The 8,310-nt window shown below is 47.8% G+C and overlaps 1 protein-coding gene across 1 annotated transcript in view; it reads left to right on the top strand.

Moving 5' to 3' along the window:
* Nucleotides 1–297: 297 nt before the first annotated feature.
* LOC309547197 (heterogeneous nuclear ribonucleoprotein R-like) overlaps nucleotides 298–8,310 on the top strand; it is an 81,207-nt gene continuing 73,194 nt past the window's right edge. The window contains exon 1 of the mRNA XM_082246994.1: nucleotides 298–464. The gene's annotated coding sequence lies outside the window, so the exon portion shown is untranslated. The remainder of the gene's footprint in view (nucleotides 465–8,310) is intronic.

The raw sequence follows: 8,310 nt of genomic DNA, 5'->3' as shown, positions 1-8,310 counted from the left end.
TTTCCTTCTCCATGTCCCTGGAGAAGACAATTGTCCTAGCCCCAGAGCCCCCTGTGTAGGTGTGAGGAGCCCTGTGTGTGGCCTCTGAGCTGTGTGGGGAGCCCCGTGTAGCCCCCGAGCTGTGTGGGGAGCCCCGTGTGGCCCCCGAGCTCTGTGTGGAGCTCCTAAGCTGTGTGGGGAGCCCGTGTGGCCCCTGAGCTGTGTGGGGAGCACTGTATGTCCCCCCTAAGCGCGCCGCCTATCGTCCTATGAGCCCGCCGTGCTCGGTATGTGGTTAGTTACTAGCACACACCCCCTCTTCCCGCTCCCTCGTCTCTAGGCCGTCCTCATTGGAAGGCCCCTGATGCTTCACGTAGACGACCCCGTACGCAGGCTCCGTGATTGGGAGAAGAAGACGGGAGAAGGAGGCGGCTTGGCCGGGGAAGACGCGCCATTTTAGCAGCCTAGTACGGCGGTGTGAGCGGGTGAGTGATAGAAGGGGGACTGGCCGAGTTTTTATACAGCCGGGGCTGTGTGCTTTTAGTCAGGAAGGATCCCAATCACTGCTCCTGACAGAGCTTTGTGTAGTGAGAGGATGCAGCGTGCACACAGCTCCTGGCTGCACTGTATATCTCTGTCATTGAGGCTTTCTAGTGTGCAAGGTACATGTAGCATGCTGCTTCTACCTCCATCTTTAGTGTAGTGCAATGACAGGGATACTTCATTGTAAATTACACAGTGCAGGGTGCATGGACTACCAAGTGCCTTAGGTGACGACTAAATGCCTTAGGTGACCTGAGAACCCTGGCTTGGGATGGAAATGAGGTATTCTCAGACACACCCACTGCTCTTCTAACCTACTTATCAGGACACGCACAGTATAGTAGCACATTATGGTAGACTTGCTTGCAAATAGAGCCCTCCAGTGCTGGGCCATCATTCCCCAAACACCCCCCCTCCTTCCATCTTCATCTACTCTTTCTTCCAGGTTTATTTATTTATTACAGGTACTTATATAGCGTCATCCATTTACACAGTGCTTGATATATATTGTATATTCACATCTTCCTTCTAGGTTTTGTATATGCTTGAATGGCCGGGCTGCCGTGATGTCACTCCCGCACAGGACTCCCGTCACAGCACAAATGGCACTTTTCCACTGCAAGTACCGGTGTTCCGTGAAAAAACCCTACCTCGTGAAAATTCCCTACCCTCGTCACTTCCTGTCCTATACGTAATGGAACAGCTGAGCAGCTTAGCAGAGCGCATGCTCACAGCTCTGGATACGTCATTGAACAGCTGAGGAGCTTAGCATTGCGCATGCTCGGAGGGTAGGGATTTTTCACAGTAGTGTTTTGTAACGTTACACCGCATCAGCTTTTGCCGCGGTTACATTGAGCCCCCGTTCACATAGGGGCGACGCTACTTCGCACCGCGACCTCGGAGCGGCCACCACGGACTTCATAACATTGAAGTCTATGGCGGTCGCCTCCTGGTCGCCCCAAAGAAGCTCCGGACCCTTTTTCTAAGTCGGAGCGACTTGTGTCGCTCCTATTAGAACGGGGCCGCAGCTTCCCTATGGGAGGCGACCTGTGAGGCGACCAGGTCGCCTCACAGGTCGCCTTAGTGTGAACGGGGGCTAAAACATCTCCGCTGCAACATGAATCATCTCCGCTCCAACCCCCGTGACTTCCCTGATCTCGGCTACAAATGTAAAAGCGGCGGGTGTATTCAAATATAAATCACGGAGATATCTGCTCCGTGATTTATATTTTCATAGAGCCGCCGCCGCTTTTACATTTAGTAGCCGAGATCAGGGAAGTGACAGGGGTAGGAGCGGAGATGATTCATGTTGCAGTGGAGATGTTTTAATGTAACCGCGGCAACAGCTGATGCGGTGTACCGTGAAAATTCCCTACCCTTCGAGCATGCGCAATGCTAAGCTCCTCAGCTGTTCAATGACGTAGGTGCACCGGAAGTGACGAGGGTAGGGAATTTTCACGGAACACCGGCTCGGCTCCACTCGGCACTGTTTGGCTCAGTTTGCTTTTCCGCATCGTCCCATTTCAGCATTGTATAGGCTCTACTCGGCTTGCTTTTCCACTAAAGTAGTAAGTGGGTGGGATTACAACGATTCTCTGATCAATCAGTGGCTAGTAGTGACAAACAAGGCTGCATGCAAAGGGTTGTGGGATATGGTATAGGTACGGCCCGCTTGGAACCCCAACACTTTTCCACTGCAATTCCCGGCTTGGCTCCACTCGGCCCTGCTTTGCCCAGCGGTTCGGTATGGTACGGTTTGCTTTTCTACTAAAGTAAAGTGGGTGGGATAACAACGATTCTCTGACCAATCAGTGGCTAGTAGTGACAAACAGTCAAGGCTGCATGGAAAGGATTGTGGGATATGGTACCGGTACGGCCCTCTTGGAACCACAACCGAGGTGGTACTGTTTAAGCGAGCCGTACCGTTCGGTTCCATGTAGTGGAAAAGCGCAGCCGTACCATACCGAACCATTCCAACACCGTACCATGCAGTGGAAAAGCGCAAAAGCGAGCCGAACCGTTCGGTTCCATGCAGTGGAAAAGCGCTGTAACACGTACCATGCAGTGGAAAAGCACCAAACCGAGCCATACCATGCAGTGGAAAAGTGCCAAAAGTGGGGGGTGTAAATGGTCTGAGCTGTGCATGTGCATGCATGCTCTGATCACATTAGCTGGGGGGGGGGGGGGGGGGATATAATAATCAGAGAGACCACTATGGAACTTTTCTAACAACCCTCGCTGTCAGCGTTTTTTTTTTTTTTTAATTTGACTTTACTACCGCTTTAACCACTTCCAGGCCTCCTTTTGACACTTTTTGTTTAGTTCCCTTTCACATGGGGTGGGTCCATTTTGATGGACTCCACTTGCTCAGCAGGGATCGCTCTGCTGATATTCCTGCTGAGCATTCGGATTACCAGTCCGTCTCCACTTAATGTGCAGAAACAGACCTGTCAGAGTTCCGTTCTCCTCTAAGGGGAGATCGGATGAAAATGCACATCTTGTCTGTTTTCATCCGATCCCACCCGCTGGACGGATGACGAACATTGTTTTCAGCGGATCTTGTCGGATCGGATGCCAGGCGGGTGTCAGCGGACAGATGTCTAATGACATCCACCTCCCTATAGAGGTCAATAGATGGCCCAATCCGGTCCGCCTGTAAAACAGACAGGCGGACCCGTGCATGTGAAAGAGGTCTAACAAGTTATAAATCAGTATTTTTTTGCTTGAAAATCTGTCAGAACCCCCTAAGGCCCCGTTCACACTGGGGCGATCCGACTTGGGGGGGCGACCTCCGAGGTCGCGGTGCGAGTAGCGCGCCGCGACCTCGGAGCGACCGGCACGGACTTCATAACATTGAAGTCTATGACGGTCGCTCCGGGTCGCCCCAAAGAAGCTCCGGACCCTTTTTCTAAGTCGGAGCGACTTGTGTCACTCCTATTAGAACGGGTCCGCAGCTTCCCTATGGAAGGCGACCTACGGCGACCTGTGAGGCGACCAGGTCGCCTCACAGGTCGGCTTAGTGTGAACGGGGACTGAACATCCCTGAAAGAAACAGATGTTTCTTTGTATATCTCTTTCAGCACCTTGTTGATAAATACTTTGCCAGCTGTGAGCAGGGAACACTTCTGCACTTTTTACATGAATTGTGGAAATGCCAGATTTAGGGCTCCATTCACAAATTGGTGTCTCGGATCGTGAGTTTAATCGCCACGATTCTGCCCGCGATCCCAAATCATTGCAAATAGCAGGACGCCTGTGCGATTTCTGTGATTTGCAATGGCACCCCAAACGCGGTGTGATTTTGCCGCAGTTGTAGCCTGACTAATCGCCCAAACAGAATCGCGGGGCGCTTGCCGCCCAAAAAATGTTCTTGTACTTTTTCTTGGGCAACAGGCAACGCTTGTGCGAATTTGCCACGATTCATCAGGTGACAATCACGACAAAATCGTGCCGCATTTGGAGTGCCATTGCAAGTCACGAGAATCACACGGTGTCCCTCGATTTGTAATGATTCGGGATCACTGGCAGAATTGCCGTGATTCTGCCCGCCATCCGGGACACCAATATGTAGACGGAGCCTAAGATTATGAGGGGGGTTAAATCGAGATCACAATTTTCTTTAACGATTAAACGTGTTCAGCTTCTGAAGGTTTTACCCCCCCTTAACCACTTAAGCCCCGGAAGATTTTACCCCCTTCCTGACCAGGGGGTATTTTGCGATTCGGCACTGCGTGACTTTAACGGACAATTGCGCGGTCGTGCGACGCTGTACCTAAACGAATTTGACGTCCTTTTTTTCCCACAAACAGAGCTTTCTTTTGGTGGTATTTGATCACCTGTGCGATTTTTTTTTGATCACGCGCTATAAACAAAAAAAGAGCGTCAATTTTGCAAAAATAACAATATTTTTCACATTTTTTTATATGAAATTCCCCCCCAAAAAAAAAGTAAAAATCTAAATTTTTTTAAATTTTCGGCCAATTTGTTTTATGCTACATATGTTTGGTAAAAAAAATCGCAAAAAGCGTATTTTGATTGGTTTGCGCAAAAGTTATCGCGTTTACTAACAAAGGGAAAGATTTTTGTCATTTTGTTGTTTTTTTTTTTAACGCGTAATGGCGGCGATCTGTGATTTTGGGGCGGACAGATCGGACCCTTGACTGACATTTGTGACACTTTTGGGGTTACCAGTGACATTTCTACAGTAATCAGTGCTATACATATGCACTGTTACTGTAAAAATACACTGGTTGTGAAGGGGTTAACTTTATTTGGGAGGGAGGGGCTGTGTGTATCCCTAGGGGCGTGCTTTCTACTGTGATTGGCTGTGGCTTGAGCTGTAAGGACACTGATCAACGGATCTACATACTAGATCTGTGTGATCAGTGTCTTTACAGCGAGGAGAATGACAGGCAGCTTGTTTACACAAGCTGCCTGACATTCTCCCTCTCCCCCGCCGATCGCCGAGTGACCGGCGGACATCGGGTCCGCTGGTCACACGCGCGGGGGGGTCCGTGACCACGCGGGAGCGGGAGCGCGCCTCCGGGGGCGCGCGCTCGCTCCCTAGACCCTCACAAGCTAGTGACGTAGCCCTACGTCACTTTGCCTGTGAGGGGCTGACTGCCGACGTAGATCGGCGTTAGGCAGTCGGCAAGTGGTTAATGACAGGCCATTTTTTGCGATTCGGCACTACGCTGCTTTAACTGACAATTGCGCGGTCGTGCGACGCTGTACCCAAATATAATGATGTCCCCCCCCCCATAAATAGAGCTTTCTTTTGGTGGTATTTGATCACCTCGGTTTTTAGATTTTGCTTTATAAACAAAAAAAATGTGAAAATTTGAAAAAAAACTCAATATTTTTTACTTTCTGCTATAAAACATTACCAATAAAAAAAAATTAAATTTTTTTATCAGTTTAGGCCAATTTGTATTTTGCTACATATTTTTGGTTTAAAAAATCCCAAAAAGCGTATTTTAATTGGTTTGCACAAAAGTTATAGTGTTTACAAACTATGGGATAGAGTTTTGGACTCTTTTTTTATTTTTTTTATTTTTTTTAAGCGGGACTGCAACATTGCGGCGGACAGATTGGACACCTAACTGACATTTTTGACACTTCTTATGGGGACCAGTGGCAATAATACAGTAATCAGTGCTAAATAATATGCACTGTTACTGTATAAATGACAATGGCAGGGAAGGGGTTAACACTGGGAATGATCAAGAGGTTAAGTCTATGCCTAATAGTGGGTTGGACAGAGGCAGGGAGCTTAGCTGAATCACACGATCTTTCCCTGCCTCTCTGACAGAAGACCTGCCTGATTTGTTTACATAGACAGGCAGTTCTTCTGTTATTCTAGCCGAAGATCACGGGAGGCCGACGGTGATCGAGCCCTCTCCTCCCGCAGTCTGGCTCCCACTGTATCTAATCACCGAATCCACGTGCACATAATCATGTAGATCTACGTGATTATGCACAGCCGAGCACAATAAGCGTATTTTGATTGATTTGCGCAAAAGTTATTGCGTCTACAAACTAGGGGAAAGATTTGTCATATTTATTTTTTCCAAGTAATGACGGCGATCTGCGATTTTTAGCGGGACTGCGACATTGCGGCGGACAGATCTGACCCCTAACTGACATTTTTGGGGGGACCAATGACATTTTCTACAGTAATCAGTGCTAAAAACATGCACTGTCAGTGAATAATGGCATTGGCAGGGAAGGGGGTTAACCGGGTTGGTGATCAAGGGGTTAAATGTAAGCCTAGGGGCGTTTTAACTAACTATGGGGGGTTGGACTTTTGAAATGATCAGAGACCTGTGATCCTACATAGAAGGGTCACAGGCGCTCTGTGGTCATTTCAGAGAGAAGAATGGCCAGTTGTATTTACAACAGCTGACCGCCCTTCTCGCTCATCGGAAAGTGATCACGGGAGGCCGACAGGATTCGCAGCCGTTGGCCCTGTGCATACAGCGGTGTATAACTGCGGCGGGCGGTTCTTAAGCGGTTAAAGTGACACTAAAAATTTTTTGGGTTAAAAACAACAAACATGTTCTACTTACCTACTCTGGGCAGTGGTTTTGCACAGAACAGCTCAGATCCTCCTCTTCCCAGGTCACTTGCCGACACTCCAGGCCCCTCCCTCCTGTTGAGTGCTCCCACAGCAAGTAGCTTGCTACGAGGGCATCCGAGACGGAGCTGCAGTCTGGCCCCACCCCTTTTCTCTCCTCATTGGCTCTTTGACTTTGACAGCAGCGGGAGCCAATGGTGCCCTGCTGCTGTCTTAGCAAATGTGGAGGGACAGTCCCAGCTACTTAGTCAGTTAAGTATTAGGGGGGGCTGCTGTGCTCAGAAGGCTTTTTTCTTAATGCTAAGGTAACAAAACATTGTGCCTTTACAACCACTTTAATATCACCTCCTCCTTCTTCTGTCACCCCCCCCCTTTTATATCACTACCCTTCATAACAATCCTGTCTTCATCCCTCTTTACATTCTTAGCTTCACCCTCCCTTTATATCACCCCCTCCTTCTTTACATTCCTGTCTGCAGCCCCTTCTTCTTCAGATTCCTGTCCTTGACCCCTCTTTTTATCACCCCTTTTCCTCTTTCACATTCCTGCCCCCCCCTTTTAGCATTTATATCACCCCCTCTCCCCCTTTAACAGTCCTGTCCTCATCCCCCCTCCTTCACATTCCTGCCTTCGAACACTCTCCTCCTTCACATTACTGTCCTCAGCCCCCCTTTTTTATCACTCTCCTCCATGTTCCTGTCCTCGCCCCCCCCTTTTGCATCCCTGTCCTCTGCCCCCCCCCCCTCCGCCTTTACATCACCCCCCTCTTCCAGATTTCTGTTCATGGCCCCCCTTCACATAATCCTTGGTTCCCCCACATCCTTCACAGCAGTAACATAGCTCTCTTTCATGCCCTACCTAGACCTGATATCGGAGGCAGGACAGTTCTGGATGGAAGCTGCACAACTTTTCCTGGTAACCAGCTTGTAATTGGTTACTATCATCCTGGTATAACCACTATGTCAGTCAGCGTTAAGTGGTTAATGAATGCAGACCTGTGAAATTTGCTATTCTGATATTTTTGTGTCCTGACTTGATCTTAAAGAAGAACTATAGTCAAATCTTTTTTTAATTTTGGATAGAGCAAGGGGGGGCTATAACCCCTGTACTTTAATTACACTGATGATTTACACAAATCCCCCTGCGTGCTGCAAAGTGTAGTGTCAAAAGGGAAATAAAGCTCTCCTAAAGTAAAATGCATACATTCACTTCGTTATGTAAGTCTCAAACTAATGTAATATTTTATTCAGTAGGCTTTTTAAAGACAATTTTCGGTAAATATTGCACTTGGAAAAATTAGAGGATGCTTCAGGTTCTATTTTTTTTTCTATTTATGCATAAAAAAAAAAAAAAAAAAAAAAAAAAAAACTAAAGCAGTAAAAATATACTGTATGTATCCAGAGTTGCAAGAAAATGAAAGCCCTAGTTGTCCCTTAAAAATGACACATAATTTGTTAGGGTGGACTGCAAAACCTAAAATGTATGTGTCAAACTGAAAAACACCCCATAGCATTTCTAGCTGTGGCCATCTTGAGTAAGGGCGGATGATTCATGTACCATTTACTTTCTGGAATCCATCTGTTCTTAGCTCAGGCATGCAGGCAGGGGTGTGGGCTGGGATGTATTGACCTGGAAACCAGGAAGTAACTGAAGAAATATTAATATTATATACTTTCCTGTCTTATTTACTAATGCTAGTAGCAGAAGGATTA

The sequence above is a fragment of the Pelophylax lessonae genome (genome assembly GCF_965119305.1).
Source record: "Pelophylax lessonae genome assembly, chromosome: 2".
In the NCBI taxonomy this organism is placed as follows: domain Eukaryota; kingdom Metazoa; phylum Chordata; class Amphibia; order Anura; family Ranidae; genus Pelophylax; species Pelophylax lessonae.
Note: the sequence above shows the minus strand (reverse complement) of the source record. Positions and strands in the feature narration are given on the sequence as shown.